The following is a 23,505-nucleotide window of genomic DNA, read 5'->3' on the forward strand; positions in this document are numbered from 1 at the left end:
TTAGGATGCTGGGAGAAATATTTGGATTTTCTGGTCTATATTGGGCAACAGAGCCCTGCACCAACAGCTCCCTCCTGCTCTCCTTCCCCCTTTTAACAAACAGCTTAAGGGCTCACAGTTATTGGTCCCTTCTAGCTTCCAACAAGGCATGAGAAGCTGTCTCTCTTTTGCTGGCTGCATGAGACAGGGACCTCTCCAGTACCAACCCCAGGCCTGAGCAGCTCCACAGTAGCTGAAGACTCCCCAGTTTGGCTGCCAAAACCCAGCAGGCCTTGTTTACACCACTGAACACTCGCAACAAAATTCAGCTTCCCAGGCCAATTCTGCTGTAATACATCATCCCCAAGCTAACTTGTCAGATTGGTTTGTCTACAAATATGTTCACACTTGGAAATATCTCCCTTCTGTGAACAGCAATCCATTAAACATGCATCTCTCTGTTTTCCCCATCTTGCTCTCTGCACAGAAGTTCTCTTCTTTTGTCCTCAGTAAATGCCTATTCCACATTTTTGCATGTTTTAAATATTCACGCATATGAAAGAAGCTGTAAAAACATTGCAGGGCTTATTTATTATTTAGTGTACACACTTTTTTCCCACAGAATACCAAAATAAAAAACATTTTAGTCTTTTTTTTTTTTTTTTTCATTTCCTTTGTATTTTATTTCCATTACTCTGCTCGTTAAAGTTTAAAAACTGCTTTGTTTCCTGACAGTTGGGATTTATGTGTCATTCTGTCAGGGAACATATTGGTACCTGCAGACTTGATGGCAGAGGTGGGGGTGGGGACATTTAGCTTGTCAGGGAAGGGTCCAGTGTGTATCTCAACAGCTCCAGCCCTGCTCAGGAGGTTACTGGAGGTGCTCAGAGAATTCAGGCAGCAGAACTAAAACACAGGAGCCCCAGACTTGAAAAGAGCTCTGAGTTCAGACATGAAGCCTACAGCAATTGAGGGATAAGCACAAGGACAATCAAACCTCTGGAGTAAACACTGTCACCTGTCAATCTTTCCACAGGTCACCTGATTAATAGATTTTAAGGCCAGCTGAAAAAGAGGACTTGGGATGACTTCTTAAACAGCACAAATCAGAGAGCATCATGCAGCCATTTCTCCAGCAAACCCTTAGCAACTCTTTGGGTTGTGGCATCTCTGCTGGAATGAGACACATCATGCAAAGGCTGCAAGAAATGGAGAGTTCACCATGTCCCTCAGGAGGTGACTCCAGGGTAAATCCCCTGCACCCTCAGGTCTGTGTGTTTTAGCTTCTGTTGTTTGCACACTGCTGTAACACTCCTCAAATGGTGGAACAGAGAAAAGCCCCGAGTGCTTGGAGCTGATTCTGGCATCAGGAAACATTTTCAAGTGCCCACTCTCCAGCAGCAATTTAAGAACCCACCAATGCTCTAAAGCATGTGGGAGCAGAGCCACCAAAACCCTGCCAGAGAAAGGTGTGTTGCACATGTGTGTGCAGCAGGCAGAGCCACCCCGTGTCCCCATCCCCAGCCTGGCTCAGCAGTGACCTCAGGAGACCACCCATGGGTGTGTGGTGTGGGCTTTCAGAGCTCACCCTGCTGCTCAGAGCCCTGCCAGATGGTGTGGTCATTGCTTGGGCACCCTTCCATCAGGAACTGGATGGAAACCAAGAACTCTGCTCACAGAGGTCACTCAGCAGACAGAACTACCAACCTGGTCTGGATTCAAATCACTGCCCTGCTGTGAAAAGGGATGGGTCTTGGAATGGGTGCCATAAAAAAGGGACTAGGTTTTTTTTTTCTTAAAAAGTTCATTGCTCCTGAAAACGTTGTGTGCACACTCTGTGTGACAGGCTTTAGCACTCCAGTGACACACAGTGAAAGGCATTTCAGGGAGAGTGAGGCAATACAGCTCAGGTTTAGCATATTTATATGATATTTTATACCCATACAAGTTAAGCAGCACATTGTTAAGCACCTTACATGTACTATGCAAACACTACATTATTATGTATTGTAGAATGTAATCGTGTCTTGCCATAACCTAAAATATACTTCATGCTATTTTATTCTGGCTTTTTTGCACTATTCCTCCCCACAGAATTGGAACATCCTTTCCGTGCCTGACTTTGAGGTGTTCACACACATCTCTCCACACACAGTGCACAACTGGAAATATTAAAACCTTGCCCACTCTCCCAGAAAGAACCTGATCATTTTTCCTTGCCTTCCTCATAGAAGGAAGTACCATGATGCCAGGAAATTCCATTATTCTGGTATGAAACTTGTGTAAGAGAATTCACTCAAAGTTCCCCAACCTTTCTGTGGGCTAAATCAGGACTTACCTGACTCCAGTGCCTTATGGAATGCTGTCACTGAATCTGTTGAGCTGAGCCTGAAATAAAGGAGAATTTTTGTCATGGCCACAGCCTGTGTTCAAAGGATAACAGACATTTTCTGGGAGATATTCTTCTCTTTTGCTTTTCTGCTTTACCTTGAGCCATGGACTGGAGAAACTGTCAGGAGTCTTCACACTAGCACACTGCTCCCCAGCCAGGGCAGGATGCTTTACACTGGGAAATGTTAATGGTAACCATGTCACTGATTACCCAGGGACACTGTCATTACATATTTAACTGGTGCACAGGGTTATTTAGAGGGGGGGATGTTAGGAACTCTGGGCACTGTGGCTGGCAGTGTTCCTCAGAGCCAGACACCCTGTGTGCTCCCTTCAGCAGGTGGAGAGATGACCCTTCCCTCAGCACCTGAAATTTCACATCAAAGCCATCAAAACACGTGGAAGTGACCATAGCCTGCACCTAGAAGCTCCCCTTTGCTCCCAGGTTTTATGAGCAAAGAAGAACAAGTAAGAGCCTCCCAGCCTGCTGCCTGCTATTCCCACTGTAAATTCAGGGACTGCAATGCAAGGGTTGGTTTTAATTATGGGGTTGTAGTGGTCAAATCTGTAGGTTTAATGCTAATGAAGTGCTTCCTAGCTCTCAACACAAAAAAAGCTAAAATGTTGTGTGTGTGCCCCGGTGTGTGCACGTGAGTGTGTCTTGAGCATTACATACTATAAAGGGAAAGAAGGACAGGGTAATATTGGAAGACAGAAAGAATAGAAAAACACAAAGAACAAGATTCTGGAACATTTCAGTATCCTGTTGACTCATAAGATTGGAGCAGACAGGTACAGCCTAAAGACAGCATGAGCTAAACGTGGGCCAAGCTCTAACACACAGCAGGAATGTCTAATTTTAGTCTGTCCAGTTTTGGCAATGTCACCTTTAATTGCATGGCTCATTTGAATTGTAAAACACCTTTAAAAGCTAACTAGTAAAAGGAAATAGGCCATATTTTCAAGACTAACAGTCATATTCAATTTTAACTGCAACGAAATTGGGTTTAAACAGTTAATGCACATTAGGACTTGAGTTTCCAGAGAGAAAACATGGCCTGCAAACATACATGCAGATGTTTCAGTCCTCTAAATGAAACTGCATTTGGACCTCTTTGTGGCAGTGCTTCTGCAAACTTTTTTGTGTGACCCATTTACTGCTGCAGATTTTTTCCCAGCTAACAAGTTGCAGACTTCTACATCGTGTGCCTTGTGGGGAACTGCATCTCAGGTTTGGCTACATGGGATTTCAGGATGCCCTGCTCAATCTGAGCAGCAGGAGTGCCAAAGCAAGGATGGGATTCTGAGGTGGAGGAGACATGAAAGGGCAGTGCTGCAGTGAGCAGTCTGATTGGCACAAAAGCACAGGCCCCAACAGGTACACAAAAACCTGTCAAAAATTTGGATACTAAGTAAAATCTATTAACTAGGTTGTTGTGACAGTTCAGGATTTGAAAAAAAAAAAAAATACACCAAACCAAAAAAACCCCAAAACTGTTCTAGCAGAAGAGAAGATTTTCTGAAAGCCTGAATTGAAGCTAACAAGCAGTTTTTCATCAGCTTTGCTGGGGCTGGGTTTTATCTCACATTGAGTTCGTGCTGCAATTTCCAAAATTTGTGATTTGGTGAATGAAGCCCAAGAAAGCACCTGGTGGGATCACTGAATATGCATGAGGAGACATTCTAGCAAACTGCTCAAGGTCAGCAGAGGAAGGAAAAATATTGGGAAGTGCATTTAAATACTACTGCCAGTTGTGCAATAATTAGGTGCCATCCTGGAGGCAGAGATGTGAGGGCTGGACTGCTCTGTTTCCATGTCTAGTCCTGATTAACCAGAACCCAATTCAGAGCCAGTTCCCTCAAAGCACCCTCTGGTTCAGCACTAGCAGGGCTACAATCGGAGCTCTGCAATTGCAGGAAAAGTGCTGCTCAGCTTTTGCAAGAGCAAAATCCTGCTGAGCCAGTGATGGAGGTGAATATTTAAGGACTGTGCCACTAGCATCACCTGAAACATACTTGACAAAGAGTGCTTTTTTGTTGCTGCTGATTGTGCTGCACACATAAACTATCAAATCTTCCCGGACAAATAGCTCTCTGCCTCCCTCTAGAGAGATTTGGATGGTAGTCACTAGTGTAAAACTCCTTGTTCTGCTTTTGTTAGTATGCAGTCAGTGGGCTTTTACCTTCATCTTCAGATCTTCCTAAAAGAATTTTGAGCCACTAGAAGTTATGAGGGTTGGTGACCCAACAGCTGAGCTCTTCCAGCATATTTGGGGCCATGCAACCTACACAAGTCACAAGAAGGGCCTCTTCTTATGGCACTACAGACAAAATCTGTGTCCTTATAGCAGGCCTGACACAGCCAAGTCCCTGTTGCAGTCATGAAACAAATAATGTCTGTTACTAGTAAGGATACTAACTCCCTACCTGCCCACTACCAGACACCTCACCTTCTCAAACAGATCTTGCTGTTCTGCACTATGCTGATGTGTTTCTCAGTTTTGGTTACTCATTGCCTGGCCACCTGAAACACTCTGACCCGTCACTCCCACTCCCCACATGAGCTCTGGGGAATGAGCAGATCCCTTGGACCAGCTGTCACTCCCCACTGCTGGGGAATCTTGTGAATAACTCAAAAATCTGTGTAAGATGTGAGCAGAAGCCCCTCCTGAGGCTGCCAGAGGACTAAAGAACCCCAGTCCCTGCGAGGCCCTGGAAAAGCTTTGTGTGGGGGAGCCTGCAGCAGCGCAGTTGCAGTGGGAAAGCGCGCGAGCCCGCGTCTTCCCTCAGCACCATCCAAGAGCAACACTAACAGGAAACATTCCCCGGGCTGGGCTGAGGCTTGGCAAAGCCCTTCCCATAAACAAGCAGAGGAGGACGATGAGGCAATTGGAAAGGGGCTCACCCCAACTTCCTAAACCCTCTGCTCGCTTCCCCGGCGCAGCGGTGCCAACTCAGTAAACACAGCGAGAGGCCGAGCGTGCAGGGAGAGGGTTCCCTCCTCCTCCAGCTGCCTTGGGAACAGCTTTGTGTCAAACCTGAAATGCTCTACAAGAAAAAAATAAGAAAAAGAATCTATGCCAATAATGGCCCATAAAAATCTGAGACCAACTGAAGAATCTCTGTCAAGGTAAAGAAAGAAAGAAAGAAAAGAAAGAAAGAAAAAGATTTCATTTCCTGAGTCAATATCCGGTAAGAAGGTTGTGCAGCTCTTCTCTAGGGGGTTGTGTTGGGGCAGGCAGGGGTTGGAAGTGGGCACAGACTGCCAGCCAGGAAAGAGCACCCAATACATGCAGAAAAGCAGATCTCTAGCAGCACGCAGAACAAACTGCTTTATACAGCATGAACAGGGCACTCATATTTTCCTTGGGGCTCGCATCTCTCCGCGGTTTGAAACCCCGGCAAGGCAAGCATCCTCCTGAGGAGATGTGGGGTATTTATGTCAGGAATGGTGACCCAGCCCTGAAGCTGCATCTGAAAATCCAGTCTGGGACTACTTTGCTTACACAGGTGCCATGTGTGGCACTGGAGTCCAATTCTGATGGCCCGTGGCAGTGCTGGAATGGGCAGTGGATTTAGCGAGCTCAAACTGGGCAGGCACCAGGCAGCAAAGCATGAAGATCACAAAAGAATTTGTAACCAAAAATGTTACCTCTTATTCAGTTTGGTCCTGATTTCACAGGGGTCTGTAGGACACATCCACGTGTAATATTCAGAACTCTGAAATGATCCCAGTAGACCTATTAACACATTAAAGGCTATGCATATACCTATATCCTACAAAAATCGTGTACATCTTGAATGCATTTCTTATTAGAAATAATTGTTCAAATAATTCATTTAAATAAACAGTGGCTTTCTTATGAATTTTTATTTTGTTTTGCTTTCAATATCCTTAATACTCGAAATCTGAAGTCTTCTCTTGAGACACACAAGTCACATTTTACCTCCCCATAATGTATCACTTCCCTTTCTCAGGTGTCCAAAACTTGATGCAAGATCTTAGGTGAACTAAATTCTATTCTTTCCCCCTAAGCCTAACGAGTCATTAAAAAAGGCAAGTGGGAAATAGCATGGCAATTAAAAACAGAATATGGAGGAAAAAATTAAAGTAATGCATCCTTGGACTGTAATTTAGAGAATTTATTAGTCGTAAAACCTTGATGAGTTATTCTTATGACAAAATCTGTAATAATAAGAAAAAAAATGATAAAAATAATGAACACATTTGTATGACAGCAATTGTAACAAGTATGGGAAATGAAAGAACCCCTCTTTGGAAGGGTTTAGCTTCATAATTACAATCATATGGGTATCTTTTAATGCCATTGTTTTGATAATATATTGTTAATTTTGTCTTGGAAACCTTTCCACTGAAACTACTTGCATTTTCCCTTTCAAAAATAAACATGCCTCCTGTCTTCTGTGAAGCAAACTGCTGGAAGCTGTGAAAAGAAGTTCCATAAGAAAACCAAAGGGTGTTGGAAGGAGCCCAGTAGTAGGTTTTGGAGCAATCCCCATCTGTGGATGGAGTTTGCAGAGCTCTACCAATGAGATTTATACATTTGGGTGGGACTGCAAAATGAGGAGAGTTTCATGTTGGTGGGAAGGGCACTGTAAGGGTGTCTAAACCAAAGCAGGCAGATGGCTGAGCTGCATCACTATCAAAATAAATAACTGGGGTCCATCCAGCTAATGAAAGCTCTCCCGTTCGACTGCAGCCCCAGAGGGAGCAGAGGATCAGACCTTTAAGTGCTGAAGACATTCACACATCAGCACCAAAGCCAGGCCTGTGGTGCCCCAACTCCTGTCCTGGTTCCCCCGGCCCAGCCTCAGCTGTCGGCACGGGGCGGGCTGCGGGCACCCGCACGGCGCTCGCAGGAACGCAGCCCCACAAATTCCAAGCTTGACTTCAATTTCTTGGTGGTGGAACCCACCTAGGGCTTCGGTGTTGGGTTTCAAGCCTGCAGAAGAGAGACTGGAGCCTGGCTGAGCCCAGGGGGAGGAGCGGGGACCACCCTTCGGCAGGACCCGCAGCCCCTTTGTGCGGGATCTGGGGTTACCGCGTTTGAAATGCCGCCGGAAGCAGGGAGAGAAAGATTTGAATTAGAGCCTGCAGATTGAGTTTCAGAATTAGAAACTGGATCCTCCTGAAATCCCACCTGCAAACAAACTCTAAAGCCCAGCCAGCTCTGGGACGAAGATTTAATGTATCGCTTCTACCTCAGCTCCCACCCCTCCCGCACTTCCTGCCCATTAGGGTTCTTTATGCACCTCCCCGGGGAGAGCCTCGGTGTCTGATCCATGTTTCAGCAGAGAGCAGTCCACAAGCAAGCAAAAAATAACAAGCAATAAAGAGAGGAACCTGCAGCAGTGTGCAGTCAATAATCCATGCTGCCATTCGCCCAGCTAAGTGACAGTGTCTCTCCATTGCCTGTGTCAAGGCTCATTTAATTTCCCAAGCAGCTACTGTCCTGACAGGCGGGTGAGTAACACCTATGTGGTACTTGATGTATTTAATGGGTGTCTGTGAGCTGCTGGGAAGCTGGGTCCTCCCAGAACTGTATGATCTCTGCCAGAAATAAACATCAGTTGGAATGGAAGGGCTCTGATAGGCACAATCTGTTAGCAGCAAATTGAACTGTCACCCTTGTATGTCATGTTCATTTGGCTGATTAAGGAGATATTAATCTACTGTCATTGTTACAGTATCTGTCATCCTGGGGGGAAAATAAACCAAGGATATGCAGGCAACTTTTCTGGATATATATACACACAGAGAGGGGAAGGCAGAGGTGTGCAGAATACAAATTAAACTCTAATCTGCTGCAAATATTGAACCAACTGCAATTGATTACAGATGCACAGAAAGAGGAAAGGAGGGGTCCCACTTCAGGTAAGGCTGAAGATGGCTTTTGGCTACTTTTGCCTACCCCTCAAAGGCAGTGAGACAAATCCTGTGCAATCCTTCTTTGCCCCCTCAGAATAAAAACACATTTAGCCATCTGTATAAAGGGTACAATGACCTGTTCTGGTAGAGTTTTGATACCATGTTTTGTTATTTCAGTAGGCAACATCAAATACCTTCATTGCTATCTTTGGTAAAGGTGTCTAGGGGCACCAATTATTTACACTGAGAAGCTTCAAGGTAGGGAACAGGGAACAAGCTTTGCATTAAAGCCTTTTTGTTTCCCTAATACCAGGACCTGTTTCTGAAATACATGATGCTGAAAACCCATAAAACATGCCCAGAGCAAACTTACTTGTCCTTCAGCAACACTGCAAAACCCAGTCTCAGCCCATCTGCCAGACAGCCTCTTCTTTCTTCTACCTCTTTGGACCTTTTCTTGCTTGTTTGTGTTTCCCCCTCTGAGGCAACTCCTAGATCCTGTTCTCAGCACCATCCTCTCCACCATTTTACCTACAAAGAGATCAGCATTGAGCTAGGTTATTATTTGAAAGTAAAGGTTGGACTGTACAAAATCTGAGGATGCCACATTTGCTGTGGTGTAAGAGTGTGGTGTGAGAGTTAAGCACAAAATGCCTCCAATTTAGAGTAATTCTGAATAGTAGGGACTTAGAGCATCACATAGTAAGAGTGAAGACTGATTACAGATCTCAGAGAAAATTATAAAGCAACAAATTCAGGGCTAGGTACAACTCCTACTGTCTTTCACTTGAAAACTCTGGTAAATAAAGTTAAACTTGGGGGCAGCTTGAAATGGAGATAGTTCAGGATATCAAAGTCAATGCTGGTTACCAGAATCCTTTAATGAGAGGCAGGCTGCCACAGCTTTTATTTAAGAGCACAGCTGCCAGTAAAACAGTATTTTAATGAATATGCACACACACAATATTGTCTGCATAGGTTCTTACTCATTTTTGTAGTGGGAACATTAATACAACCTGAAAAGCTCAGGAATACATCATTAAAAATAAGCTGCTAGTTCCACATTTTCTTGGATGAGAAAATGTATGCCAGACCCCTCCACCCCCCTTACTTCTTCTGCAACAGTCTTCATAGTTTATGTTTGAATCAATAACTATTTTAATATGGGAAGTTTAGAAAAGTTTGATTCAAATTCCTTTGACACAGTTCCATCAACATCCAGTTATAGAGCCATTCTGCATATGACTCATTAAATATTTAAAAGATTCCTATTATTGAATTAACTATTTATTGATTTATAATTTAAAAGATTTATGCTTGGCCATTAAAAAAAATTCCAAGCTGACTTTCACTGAAAGAGATGTCAGGTGCCATTTGCTGCTAGTGAATGTCTAATGTACCCTTTTCACCCCTGGAGTGAAGAAAGGACAATTACTCAAGGACCTCTGGTTCAATATTCATACTGTTGAGATGCTGAGGTCTGTGCTTGGTTTTTTTTCCTGCGGCATTAGGTCATGCTCAGCAGCATCTATCCATCCCACAAAACCTCAGCCTCCATGGAAATGCACAGCTTGTAGTTTCTCTCCTGTTACATTTATTGATTTGCAACCCGGATGAATTTTGCAAGCCTTATGAGACCTCCTGATTATATTCTTGTGGCAATGATGTTCTTGCTGAGGTCATAAATGCAAAAGGATAAATACTCATAGATACATGCACAGTCCTCTTCTCTCTTCTCTTTCTCTCTCTTCCTCTTTCTCTTCCTCTCTTTCTCTTCCTCTCTTTCTTCCTCTCTCTTTCTTCCTCTTTCTCTTTCTCTCTTTCTTTCTCTTCCTCTCTTTCTCTTTCTCTTCCTCTTTCTCTTCCTCTCCTTCTCTCTTTCTCTTTCTCTTCCTCTTCCTCTCCTTCTCTCTTTCTCTTTCTCTTCCTCTTCCTCTCCTTCTCTCTTTCTCTTTCTCTTCCTCTTTCTCTCTCTTTCTCTTCCTCTTTCTCTTTCTCTTCCTCTTCCTCTTTCTCTCCCTCTCTTTCTCTTCCTCTTCCTCTCTTTCTCTCTCTCTCTCTTTCTCTTTCTCTTCCTCTCTTTCTCTCTCTCTTTCTCTTTCTCTCTCTGTTTCTCTTTCTCTTCTTCTCTTTCTCTTTCTCTTCCTCTCTTCCTCTTCCTCTTCCTCTCTTCCTCTTTCTCTTCCTCTCTTTCTCTTTCTTCTCTTCCTCTTCTCTTCCAGGGCCTGGTTGGGAGCCTTAGCTGTGGGAAACAATGGGTCATTCTAAAATGAAGAATGGATTTAAGAGCTCTGCTGAACTGGGAGCACAGAAATTACAGTATACTCTGAGCAATGTAACATTAACCCCCAACTTTAAACCCAGTGCTTATCAGGCTATTGCTTTGCTCTTTCTATAGGGAGCTGCAGTAAAAAAAATTAATATATTGCCTTTATTTAGCACCTTTAATCTGAGGCTCATGAACTGCTTTACCAACATTAATTATTTAAATCTGGAAAAGCCCCTGAGGGGTGTCTATTATTTTAATACTCCTTTTACAAATGAGTAAACTGATGCACAGGAAGGTTAAGTGACATGCTGAAGGCCACACAAAGAGTCCACACCAGAGCCACCTATAGCCTTCAACAGAGAAGAAAATGGGGACAGAGCAGAATAAATGCACTGTCTACCCTGACTGTAAAAACTCAAGACATTTGTAAATACAGACAGAAACACTACATGAATCTAAAGGAAAAAAAAAAAGAAACATAAAACATGGGAATGACTCTCTTCTGTACACAGCTAGTAAGGGTCTGCTTCAGATAATGATCTCTCCCTGTTTGTTTTACTTTTGACTTTAGGGAACTAAGTTTTAGTGATACACATTTTTCTACAACCCATTTTTGGCTCTGTATCAAAACCACACAGCGTAATTAGCACAGGTCTGTCAGACAAAACTATAGCAGAGTAATGCATTATACTGCTGAAATTGTTGCTCCAGCTTCTCCAATCTGTAATTAAAGATCTCTATGGCTTGAAAAGGCTAGGACTTGTTCTAAAGAGTAAGTGTTTCAAGTCTGCCATACAGCTTTCCTAATGGTATTGCTGGAGGTTAGGGATTAACCCTAGAATAATAATTTTTAGAGTATCAGACACAAAACTGCAATAAACTGAGTTTAAATTTATAGTATAAGGAAAAAGAGGGTATTATGGAGCCAGAGGTAGGGAAGCTCACTACAGCATGATATGGGAGAATACTTACACAAATATATATATATCCCCAGCTGTATATGTGTATGTGTTTGTCTTGTCATTACTGCTCATAAATGGGTATTGGGAAGTCACATTTGGACTCTGGCAAAGGTACAGAAGGTCAGCAAATGAGAAAGAAAAAACTGTGAGGCTCAGACTACCAAAGAGCATCCATTAGGAAGGAAATCCAGCTCTGTTCAGCTATCATTGTTCAGATCAGGGCTGGGGGATGTCCTCACTGCTGCAGGATCCCTGCTGGCCACAGACAAGGCACTGGCAGAACACTTGGGCACTGGGATCAGCCTGCAAGACCCCCACTGGACACAGACCCTGTGCAGAGCCACCCTTTGCTTTTTCTGCTGCAAACCAGGAACAGGGAAGCAGAGCACCACCTTGCTGGGGTGCACTTTAAGTAAAGGAAAGGTGCTGCATACACCCAGCACCTGCCTGCACAAAATACTTCACCTCTGGCCACAGTGCTCAGATTTTTTGCTTTCTTTTTTACTTTCAGGGGTGATGGACCCAGAGCAATGCATCCTGCTGTGGCATTTCTTTCCCAAACAGGGGGCTGCCCACATCACAGCCTTACAAGTCTCCTTCTGACCCACTCAGTGACAGGCAGGGATTTATTTTAAGCACTGACATCCCCACTTGGGAAGAGCTGTGTCCTTCAGCTGCTGAAGTGGGAGGAGGGGTGTGTGGGACAGGGCTTGGCAGGGCAGGGCAGCCGTGACCCAGCACCCAGTGGAATTCCTCCTCACCTGGTGCCCAGCAGGACCTGAAGAATCATGAGCAGAGAGTTCTGGTGTGAGCAGAGGAAGGGATGAAGATTCACTCCTCAGGGACAAGGCTGATGGACGGGCTCTGTGTCAGCTCTGTCACTTGTAATGGACTGGAAACTGAAAAGCTCATGACAAGGAGTCCAAGCCAGGGTCTGCCTCTCTCTGCAGAGCAGGAACTCTGCAGCAGTCAGAGAGAAACCATCTGCCCTGCTGAAGAGGAGCTGCATGCTCACAACTTCCTGGCTGTCTGAGGCAGGAGAATTCACAGCAAATGGATCCCCACTGGAATTTCCATAAACCCTTGGCCATTAAGTCAGTTCCACTGCCTGTCATGTGTCCTCCAGAGAGAGCCACAGGTCTGCCAAATCCACCAACACCGAGCAAGTTTTTAAATGTGAATGATCAGATGTGTCTGCAGTTGAGACATCCATCCAAAGTTCAGATGCTTCTCAGAACTTCTCTGACAAATCCCTTCCCTCTGCTTTTCAGAAGAACCTGTTACAAGAGCTCTCGAGCTGCAGGCAGGTCAGCAGAATGCTCAGGCAGTGTCAGTGCTGTCCATCCCCCTCAGGGAACCTCATCCATAAGGGCAAGTGCTGCCTTTGCTAAGTCACTGCCAAGGGGAAGGAAAGACACAGTTGTGAGCATGTAACCCAATCTCATTGCAGAAAACTTGCATCTGCACCCTGACTAGCCCCAAATACTTGTTCTGTAAAGCAGAGCCAGCCCAAAATGATTTGCCCTCATTTGCAAGATTTTTAATCTTAATCCTAGATAGCCATCACAGCAGCAAACACAATGTGTCATGTTTCATCTTAAAATCAAATCCTGAATTCTCTGGTACAATATACAATGCTTACTTATACATATGCAATCACACAGCCCAGCCAGGAGCACATGCAGGGAGCAGTAGCTATATTGCTTTGATATTTAAGTACCTGTGAATTACAACATTGCTATGTAAATACATGCATGCACAGAGACAGGCAGACTGGAATGGATACATACATGAATAGGCTAATTCAGAATGAGTGGAGGCAAAATGAATTATTCACTTGAGGTTTTTTATCTGCATTATTCACAGGATGCACTGGAACACAATTATCCACTTGGTCAATAGACCTCTGACCAAAGTTTACTATGTTGGACTTGCTGAAGAGACAAAAAAAAGGTTATTTCACAAATTGAGGCTCAACCCAGCTCTGCATTTAACAGTAATCACTGCACACCAAGATTAATAGAACATCATTCAGTGACTGAGAAAGCAAGTTATGATGAAGAAGCTGTTGAAACAGGAAACAGTTGATTTCCCAGAGGTCCCGTAAATCCACCTCTGATGTCCTTTCAAATTCTCTCTTACTGCTGCAAAAATTTTAAACCCCAGTAAGAGGGTGAAACGGCCGACGTGCTCATTTACCACCAGAAGAATTGTGTTCTGGGCCTGCCTCTGCAAACTGCTTCAATGTGCTCAGCAGATACATCAAAAAAAAAAGAGAGAGACCTCCTGGGAGGGGCTCTGGAACCCCCTCCTGCCTCCTGTGTGCCCCACCCCTGGGCATCCTTTCCCTCTCCCCCAGCATCTTCCCCTCCAGCATCTCATTTTGGGGTCTCCAAACTTTCCCATGTCTAGAGGGTGAGCTGGGGGGACCCTGGTAAAGGGTTGCAGGGCACTGGTGTGCTGTGCATTCCTCCTCAACCTTCCAGTGACAGCGTGCCATAAATCTTTGCTAGGCATGCAGCAATCCAGCCAGGAGAGCTCTAATACCATAGGATTTATTTTATTTTATTCTGTTTATTTTAAGCTGACTAATTTTATACTAAATTAGGTCTGATGCCGTTCTGGGTAATTTGCCAGCTTTGAAACTGAGCCACCCAAGAAGGGAAGGCCAGGTACCATCTCACTGTGAGATGCCAGCTTCATTTGCCTGCCAACCTGCTAAAGACAGACCCAGAAACAGGAGATGGGACTCTGTAGAGTTATTTTTTGTTTGTTTAAAAACCTACTGATCCTCTGCGAGTTTCGTGATCCATAATTAAGAGACACTGCAGCTGTCACCAGCACAGTAGCCCAACAAAACACTCACAAAAACACAAATTTCACAATTCAGACCCTACATTCCTCCAGTGCAGGGAATCTGGGTTCAATTTTCAGCTCTGCCAGAGGCACACACCACCTTCCTGCAGCCCAGTCACCCTCTGTGTGCCTCAGCTCCCCCAGGATGTGTGTACAGCTTGCTCTGCTGGCCATGTCACTCTTTAGCATGCAGGGGAACATCACAGCAGTTATTTTCCACAAGGATCTCCTGACACAAATGCCTCCCCATGACATTAAAAATGGCAGCGTTGAGAACCTGATAACCAGGATGTGATTCTTGAAGAGTCACAGGACGTGGGGCTTGCAGGGTTTCACACATGGACTTTGTTTGCTATCGGGCTGAGAAACTAATTTTTCAATATCAAAACTGCCTTTTCTTCATGTGTTGAAGCATTCCTAATTTTTAAACTCGTTCTTTATTTTGTCACTAAACAAAAAAAGAACAAAGTGCAGATTTAAATTCAGTTGTTTTAGCATTTTTGTTTCCGTGCTTTCCACTCTGTATTTCACCTCCATGGAAATATCTTTCTGTGTGAAAAAAGTGCATCGTGCTGCTTTCCATAACAGGATCAGCAAGTCAGAAGCCCTGAGGAATTCCTCAAGGAATAAACTCCCTTTCCATGCAGGAGACAAATACCCTTCCTGAGAGGATGGAAAGCACCTCCTGCATTCCTGCACTGGGGAGAGAGACACTTTTAAAAACAGCTCTCTCAGGCAATGCTTTTGATTCAGCAAATGAGTGAAGAAGAAAACTGCTTTTTGCCCTTTCCACTTTCCTGTTGTTTGATGGAGATGCCATCAGCTCTCCATATTCAGGGGTCCTTGAGCAGGGCATGAATTCTGGTCCTGGAGCCAGCTGCTTCTGCCATCAAATCCAGCCAGGCTCCATCCTCCTTGCTGGAGTTTAAGAACAAAAACCAGATTTTAACCAACAGGTCACATTTACCAAATCCTAGCCATGCATGACTTTTCTATGTGAACAGCCGATTCTTATGTTTCTTCATCAAGGAGTTTTTCTTCCTGCTTTCTCAGCTGTACAGTGTCTCTGAATTTTTTTTTTGGCTTGAGGTCTCTGCCTAATTATCTGTAACCTTCTGTTCGAAGATCGCTGTCCTGGCCTGATAAAAACCAGTAACTTTGAAAACAAACTGGGTCTTAATTTTCCTTGACAGCCCTTCTTTAAACATGTGGGCAAAGCCCTGGCTTAATTAAATGCACATTCGTATTCCAAACAAATTAAGTACAATTAAGGACTCTGAGTTATGGGTATCTATCACTCGGCGATGTTTTTGTAAAAATTACCACATTTAGATCAAACACAGAGGACCCTTTGCTTAATTGCTTCATTAGGGCCCAATGCAATAGGCTTCATAAATACAGGGTCTGATGTCTCTTTGGGAATTGCCCAAAAGACGGCTCTTAAAGTAATTGCTTCCACATTTCTCCCCCTGCAATGTGCTCACTGATGGGAATGGGATGGCTCTCAGACATGGAACTCAGCCTGGGTCCCCTCTTGTCTTCCAGCCCCACGACTCCTGCACAGCTCCCAGAGACAGATGGCTTTGGGCCCCTGGTTATTACCTGCTCTGTTTCTCTGAGGAGTTTGACAATTCAGACAGGACAGGGCTGTCTGCAGCATGCTGGAAGCACAGTGCTCTCCTCATGTGTCACCTATAGATCCCACAGGCTGTGGTAAACAGGATGCTTTGGGATTTATTTTCCCAGAAGTTGCTCTGAAACAATAATGAACTCACAGACAACATCAGATAGATATGTCCTGAGAACATCAGATAGATGGGGTGTCTTCAGACCATTAGATAGATGGCTTCAGGTCTTTTACCAGTTTTATCTCTTTAGTTCTTACAAAATTGTGACCCTTGAAGAAGAAAGTCTATTTACAGTCATTGTTTTAGAGGCACACAGCCTACTTTTGAATAAATTAAATCTTCCTTCAAACACACGTGGAGTGAGGAATCCAGTTAGAGGAAGCCCAGATTTAACCCTTGCTCAGTTATGCCACTCAGCAGCAACAATAATGATTGCAGCAGAGCTAAAAAGTAGTGGGAGCTGCCTTGACAGAACTATAAGCACTGGCTTGTCATCCTCCAATGAAATTTTTGTTCAAATCTTCCTGTTTCTTACCAAGGGAAAAGTGTGACTAAAATGTTTTCCTTTCTGATTCTTGTTATTCCAGCTCCCTTTTTATCTGTACTCCTTTCACTTTTTTTTTCTTTTCCATTTGCTCTTGAAAGAAGACAGGGAACAGAAAAATAGAAATAAAAGCAAGAAACATCTTCCCTAAAGAAACACCAAGGTAAGATAAGGTACATCTCCCAAATTGCCCTTGCTGAAGGTAATTTAAAACCCTACAGAACAGAGTTTTCACATCCCATTCTCTCCAGCTGCCACACTCCTTTCCCCCAGACAGGGCAGAGATACCTTTCCCCTGATGTCTGGTGAAGCTCCCAGGGGTTGGGAGCTCAGCCCACTCTCACACCACTGCACCAACCCATTGACCTCCCTGTCTGACCAGCAATCCTCTGAGCCTCCTGAGCCTCTGGGTCTGCAGGTTTTGCAGATTTATCCTGCAGATAAAGGCAGGATGAAGAAGCTGGCAGTCACGAGGAATGTGCCAAGAGCTCTTCTGTAAAACAGGAGTCAGCCTGATTTCCACACCCCATAAAAGTCCATCAACCTCCAGTGGCCAAAGAAACAGAGCTGCTCATTTTCTGACTGCTTCATTCTCCAGACCAATTTTCCTCAATGCTAAAGCAAAAAACTGAACAGATTGTCCAGTTCATGACTGGATGGCTGGCAACAGAAATCCTATTTCCAAACTGACCCCTGCTTTCCAGCATGGCATTCATTAATTCCACAGTCTCACATTTCTAGGAAGATGTCAGTCATGTGTGTGATTTTTCTATCAGCTATTAATGCCAGATCACAAGGTGAGAAAGTAGGGGTTTTAATCTCAAGACCCTCAGGAGATGGAGCTGCATACATTTGGTGTGAGCCATGTGTCTGGAAATGTCAAGGACAAATATTTTTAAAGTAAGGAGTGCTCATATCCATGTGTAATCTTAAGTACTACAGAAGTGATCCAAAACATAGCCCTTTCCTCCTGGCTAGGACTGTTTGGCTGGAGCAAGCAGACAGCTGCTGCTTCCCAGGAATTAAGTTCAGATCATCTAACTAGGCACCTGAATTTGCATATTTATACTGAGTGGCAATTTAAGGCTCTCCTAAAGGCTTTGCCACAGCAGTGTTTATCTGATTATTTGTAGAAAGGAAAAGTTTTACTGTTGGAACAGTAGAAGTTCCCTAGCTGTCTCCAAAAATTAATTGTTCCTTCATTCTAAATGTGAGGTTAGTGCCTCAGCTCTGTAATTTTTGTCATTCTTCATGAGGTTATTTTCCCATGGTCTGCAAAATCAAGCACTGAATTTCTTACAAAGTCCCTGGGTTTAGACCTAATTACAGATTCCACCTTCCTAAGAAATGCACAAAATCCCCTTTTCTTTAAATCCTTAACTAAAAGATAACTCCAAGCCCCAGTATAATCCAGGTGTCACAGCACATAAATATGCTACTACTGCTGGAACAGAAGTAACCACATTAGCAAGAAATATACAAACCCCCTATTAAAATGTCATTTATGCACATGTATTTCTAACATAATATACAAAGCACCACGTTTTACCTTCTCTTCTCCAAGTTCCACTGAAAATCTAATACTGTGAAAGGTTCCCCTCAAAACTGATGTCACAAAAGTAGGAAAAAAGACCTGAATTCTCAACTCTTTTTTTAAAAATTATGAACGTGCTGGTTAGCAGCTCAAGAAATGCCACAGCTGAGGGTGGGAAGAGACCCTTCCCCTAGGGGAGGCACTGGATGGTGACAATGGCAGCCTGCAGCCTTTCCAGCCCTGGGAATCAGTGGGAGCACAAGTGAGCTGGGAGAAACAGCAGTGATGTCCCAACACCAGAAACCCCTCTGCCTCACCAGCAGTTGCAGAAAACATCCACATGACACCTATTTCACAGGCCATTACCCACTGCTGCAACCCAGGAATGTTATTTCACTAAGGACAGTGCTGCAAACAGTCCCTCATTTGCCCTTTGCATGCTGTCACCAATTTGACTTCCTTATAACCATTCAAGTTGAAGACTGAAGGGTGTAAAAATTGTCAGCCTTCCCATCGATGTCAACCAGGTGTGTGCTACCATGTGACAAGTGAGAGAAAGCTCTGAGGAAAGGCTGATGGGGTGCACCCTTTTGAAATCTTTTCCTAGATAGCTGCTCCACCCCCTGAAATACAGACCCCAGCCTGGTTTTCCCTGCTAACTGCCACATAACATATTACCCTACTTAGTGCATACAGTTACAAACATCTTGTATCTGGAAGCAACAAGGGAGAAGGCTCCTTTATCAAGTCAATCTCAGATCCCATTATGTTCCTCTACAACAGTTTCCGTAAACATTCAGCAATTTTCAGTGTCTGAGTTGTGCAGCTGAAGAGGTGCATAAACAGGCTCCACTGAAATGTGAAGATGACTGATAATGTACTAACATTGAGACCCCTTGCTGTGATTATTACCCCCTGAGTGCTCCTTACAGAATGTGCCTCTTATCTCACACTGACAACGCTAATAGAATATGCATAGCCCTATTAGCATACAAGATAATAGCACCCTGGAGGGGACAGAGCCATAAAACTTTAAGTAGAAATCAAAACAGAAGGAGGAAGAAAAAGGGAACATTGTCACAAGCCAAAAAGAAAAAAAAAAAAGGGAGCCCAAGGGCAAATTTTGCTGCAGAAAACACACATAGTCATAATTCTTGTGCTAGTCACCATGCAAATGGTAATAGTCTTTAGTCCCATGAATACTATCAGTGCCATGTTTGCTGTGAAACATTAATTGAGATAATGTGCCCCTTTCGGATGCAGCGGGGAGCCGTATGTCAAATTGTACCACAACAAAATTATGGCAACATCTGCAAGAAATATACAACAGCAACCGGGGTACCTCGGGTTGGATAAGTCCAACTGGGTCTTCGCCTTTGCAGATGGAGCCCGGGGAAGAGCCGGAGCCTGCAAGGGGAGGAAGCAGCTGTTAAACTTCAGAGGACACGTGTGTCTACCTGTAGCTCCCTGCTCCTCAGCTGCTGCACAGCTCAAAGCTCTGCAGGTCGGGTGTGTTATCTCCTGACCCTGCTTCAGTCACTGGATTAAACCTCCAGCAGCTCTCTGAATGCCCAGGCCTTTCTTCAGTCCCATTTGTTCCAGGGAACCCTCCATTGTACCAGACCTTTCAGTGCTCACCCGCAGCTGGCAGCCTGCCACACATTCAGATGCTTTCCATCTTACAGCAATAGCCAAAGTAAATCTTTCAGTGCTTGGCACAAGAGTGTGAATTCAATAAAAAGGGCTTCAAACGAGTTGGAGATGGCTTGTCTCTAAACAAACGAAGACCAGCGAGCTTTTTTAGTGCTCATTGTGGTTCAGTTCCTGCCTACAGCTAAATCCAGATAACCCCCAGCAGCACTGACAACCCTGCCTGGTAAAACAGTCACCTGTCAAGTGGGCATGAAAATATCCTCACATGGAGGCTCAGAGACTCGAGGGAAGTGACCTGCTTCTTACCAGGAGCTTCAACAGGGGCAATCAAAGGTCCTTGTTGTCCTCTTTGTGAGATCTGAAACTTCCCCACGTTCCTGCTGAATGCCCGGGACCCCGGGGTGATCCCTCCACAGAGCACCCGATGCTTTTTTCTTTACAGAACGACGGTGTCAGGAGGTAACAAGCCCGGGATCCCTGTGGTGCATTTTGAAGCATCATGCAAAGTTTTCTGGGATTCCTCCTTGCATTCACCGCGGTTTCTATAGAGCTAAACTCTTTGTGAAGTGGCTTTGTGTTGCAAAGTTGTGCAGCTTGTGGGAGTCTGCCTCACTTCATTTTGGTTGATGGTACTTTATACTGACGGCTTCAGCAATTAGGACACAGTTGGAAAAGCCCGGGGTAAAGAAAAACCAGCCCTTTTGGAATAGGAAGGAGAGGGAAGAATACAGGAATGATTCCTGAATGCACCTCTGCATGTGTCCCTGGGTGGGTGTGTGCTTATGCATGCACAGAGCCTCTGCACCTATGTCATCACAGGCAAAACAGCTCATCTCAGAAACCTGTTTGTTTTAGAGACTGATGAAGTATTTTGTTTCATGAACTTCTGTGGCTGATACAAACTCTGGAATAATTTCTCCTTTCTTCCTGGAAAGATAACAAAATGCCAGTATATGTAGGAACCAGTGTTCCCTCATGTGAATCATGGCTGTACAGTTCTCACACGTTATCTCCATCCTGATTTTTCAGACTCTGATTCTCTTATTATCAGGAATGAAACAAGGCAGTGCTAATTCCACAAAAAGGCATTCCAGCATTGGCTGAGGAAATGCCTGGGTACCCACACCTGATAAAACAGCACTTTGGGAACAGCTTCTACACGTGGGTGCAAGTGTGATCTCTGAGGTGTGTCTCCAGGATCCGAGCACTTGGGCACAGCTGGGAAATTTCACTGAAAGTTGCTCTTGGTGTATCTGGGAAAAGCCTTTTGCACATTGTGTGACCAGCAATTTATCCAGTTTAAATTGCTTTCTGCGTGCAAAGGAGTTTTAAAAGGTGTAAAAATTTGGAAAAAAAAAAAGCTTGAGAAATGTTAAACTAAGACAATGAAAATAGAGTAAAGTTTCTGCACTCCAGATGAAAGCCAGTTACCCCTATTACAACTTCTGCCTGTAACCTTTTCCTGTATCTCCTTTCACATCTGCCTTTGGTGAGGCCCAGCCCCTGTGTCTGGATCTTGCTGTGCTCACTGAATCAGGCCTCAGTTCAGCAGGGCACCTACACACAGGCTCCTTTCTAAAAGTTCAGCCTGCCAGTGTCAAGGTTTTGCTTGTGGACATTTCCTGGCTACAACAGCAGATGACCTCCTAGTAGAAAAATTCTCAGTTGTGTATTACTTACAAATTCATCCAGAGAAGCACAGGTGCTCCAGCACAGCCAGGTTCTGGGTATGAGCTGCAGAGCACGTGTGCACTTCAGAAAGTCAAAGAGGGAGAGACAGGATTATCAGCCAGCTCCCTCCTTCCAACAGCAGCCAGCACTGCTCTAGTAATTATTCCAGAATAAATAAATACCTCTTTTCCCTATACTGAGGCATAACTTTTATTTAGCAGGCATTATCTCCAAGGATCCTGAGCAGCCCAGGACACAGCAGAGCAATAGAGTGCAGTCTGGATGTTGTTATGTATTTATTAAGTTGTATCAGGGCCCATTTAGTAGCAGCTCTGCAGTTTATCACGTAAATATCGAATGCCAAATACAAAAGAGGAGAAAATAGCAACATAAAAAATTTATCTTTGGGGGGAGGAGAGGGAGAAAGGGAGAGAGAATGGTGCTGATAATGTGATTGTGCCTTCAGCAATAGTGGCTAATATCCTCTTGCAAGGGGTGCGGTGTAAAAATATTCCAGAGCTGGGGGAGGAGAGTGAAGAGAAGGGAGCAGAGCTGTTGTTTGTTTGTTTTAAAGTGTATTCTGGTTTCAGGCTAGGTCAGCGGGTGGCCAGACTGAGAAAATGAGTCCCCCGGGCTGTAATAATTGTAACTGTCAGGGAAAAAAAGTCAAGGTCTTAGATAGCAGTGGTCTGCTCTGACTTCTGACCATGGAGAAATATATATGAAAACTATTGCCTGGGGCACTATGGGAAGAAACCAAAAGGTTTTAACTCATGGTGGCCTGTGCTTATGAATTGGAAAACTCATTTTGCACCTTGGTGGTTTGTATCTTTATGATTATTTTCATTTGCAGTATAAATGAAGCTGGAGTTATTCCTCTTCCTTATGCCCAAATCTGTGATGCAAAGAACACCTATTACCAGCCTAGCTTTGCATTTCTGAGTCCCAAACAGCAGGGAGGTTTATAACTGATCTTCTAACAGTGGATATTCACAAAGAGCCTGAGTTTCATTATCTCTTGCAGAGCATTATTTACCTGAGAAGTCCACAGCTGCCTTCAATGGATGAATCCAGAATTACACACAGGTAACTTCACTGACTTCACCAGAAATATTCCTAGTATAAAAGCAGTGCAAAAGAGAGATAAGAGCAGGAAGATTTTAAGCCACACAACATTAAGTCTTGTAAACAGGAGGAAAACAAACCCCCAAAAAGCACGTAAACTTATAAAACTAGCTTCTTTTTTTTTTTTTTCCTTTTAATTACACTGCCATAGACTATCTATCTAACTGGGGTCATCTGAGCACAAGCACAGCTGGAGAGCCATACTGTGACACAGCATTGCCAGGTCTCAGGATCTTGGACATTGTTTCTATTTGCATGGGGTGAAAAGAAAAACATCTGAACAGTTTGGCAAAATTCAATTTGTCAGGTCATCTGCTCTGGAGCTTTCAGTGTGTCCCCTGGTCTTTGGCTGGAGAACACACTCTGATGTTGAGAAGCTTCCTCATGAAAATCCATGTGCCCCTGCAAAATGCTCTATTTTTTTTTTTACTGTAATATGTTTTTTTCAAAGATCCCAGATTCTCTGGTAGCCTTCTGATATAAATTAATTAGTATATAGAATTCCTTCAATATGAATTAATAAGGGGATTTGAAAGTATTTATATACCTAGTGAGACCCAAGTAAACTACATAAACATCAAACAGCAATTAATCCCAGTTTGAGGGTGACAACAACATGTAAGGTTTTGCTGGTAAAAGGATAATTATTGCTGGAATGTGATTTACTTGTTGAAAGTTAGAGTAACAGTGAGCTGGGTAACTTTTATGGGCCCCATCTGTACTTTACTCACCTTCCTTACAGCCTGTCTGTGTCTTGTGAGGGAAGTACAGCTTGTGTAATGGAGAAAGAGAGAGCAGTAATGTTAGCTGTAAGGAACTAAGAGCAAACAGACATACATATGAGGAAAGAAAATAGCAATGGCACTCGTGTGCTTCAGCATTACATAAAGAGTTCCCCTGGTTTGTCTCCCAGCAGCCCCAAATCTCAGTAATTCAGGTTTTATTGTTCATCACATCTTACAGAGAGGCAGCAGAAATAAGAGACATGGCTTGTGAAAACGAG

The 23,505-nt window shown here is 43.9% G+C and overlaps 1 long non-coding RNA gene across 1 annotated transcript; it reads right to left on the reverse strand.

The window, feature by feature from the left end:
• Positions 1-18,511: 18,511 nt before the first annotated feature.
• On the reverse strand, positions 18,512-23,277 carry LOC139806819 (uncharacterized). Its single transcript, XR_011730367.1, has 3 exons — positions 23,234-23,277; positions 22,414-22,493; positions 18,512-19,460 (listed from the first exon to the last, which is right to left on the reverse strand). It is a non-coding gene; the product is annotated as an uncharacterized lncRNA (long non-coding RNA).
• Positions 23,278-23,505: the final 228 nt, after the last annotated feature.

The sequence above is a fragment of the Heliangelus exortis genome, chromosome 23 (genome assembly GCF_036169615.1).
Source record: "Heliangelus exortis chromosome 23, bHelExo1.hap1, whole genome shotgun sequence".
In the NCBI taxonomy this organism is placed as follows: Eukaryota; Metazoa; Chordata; class Aves; order Apodiformes; family Trochilidae; genus Heliangelus; species Heliangelus exortis.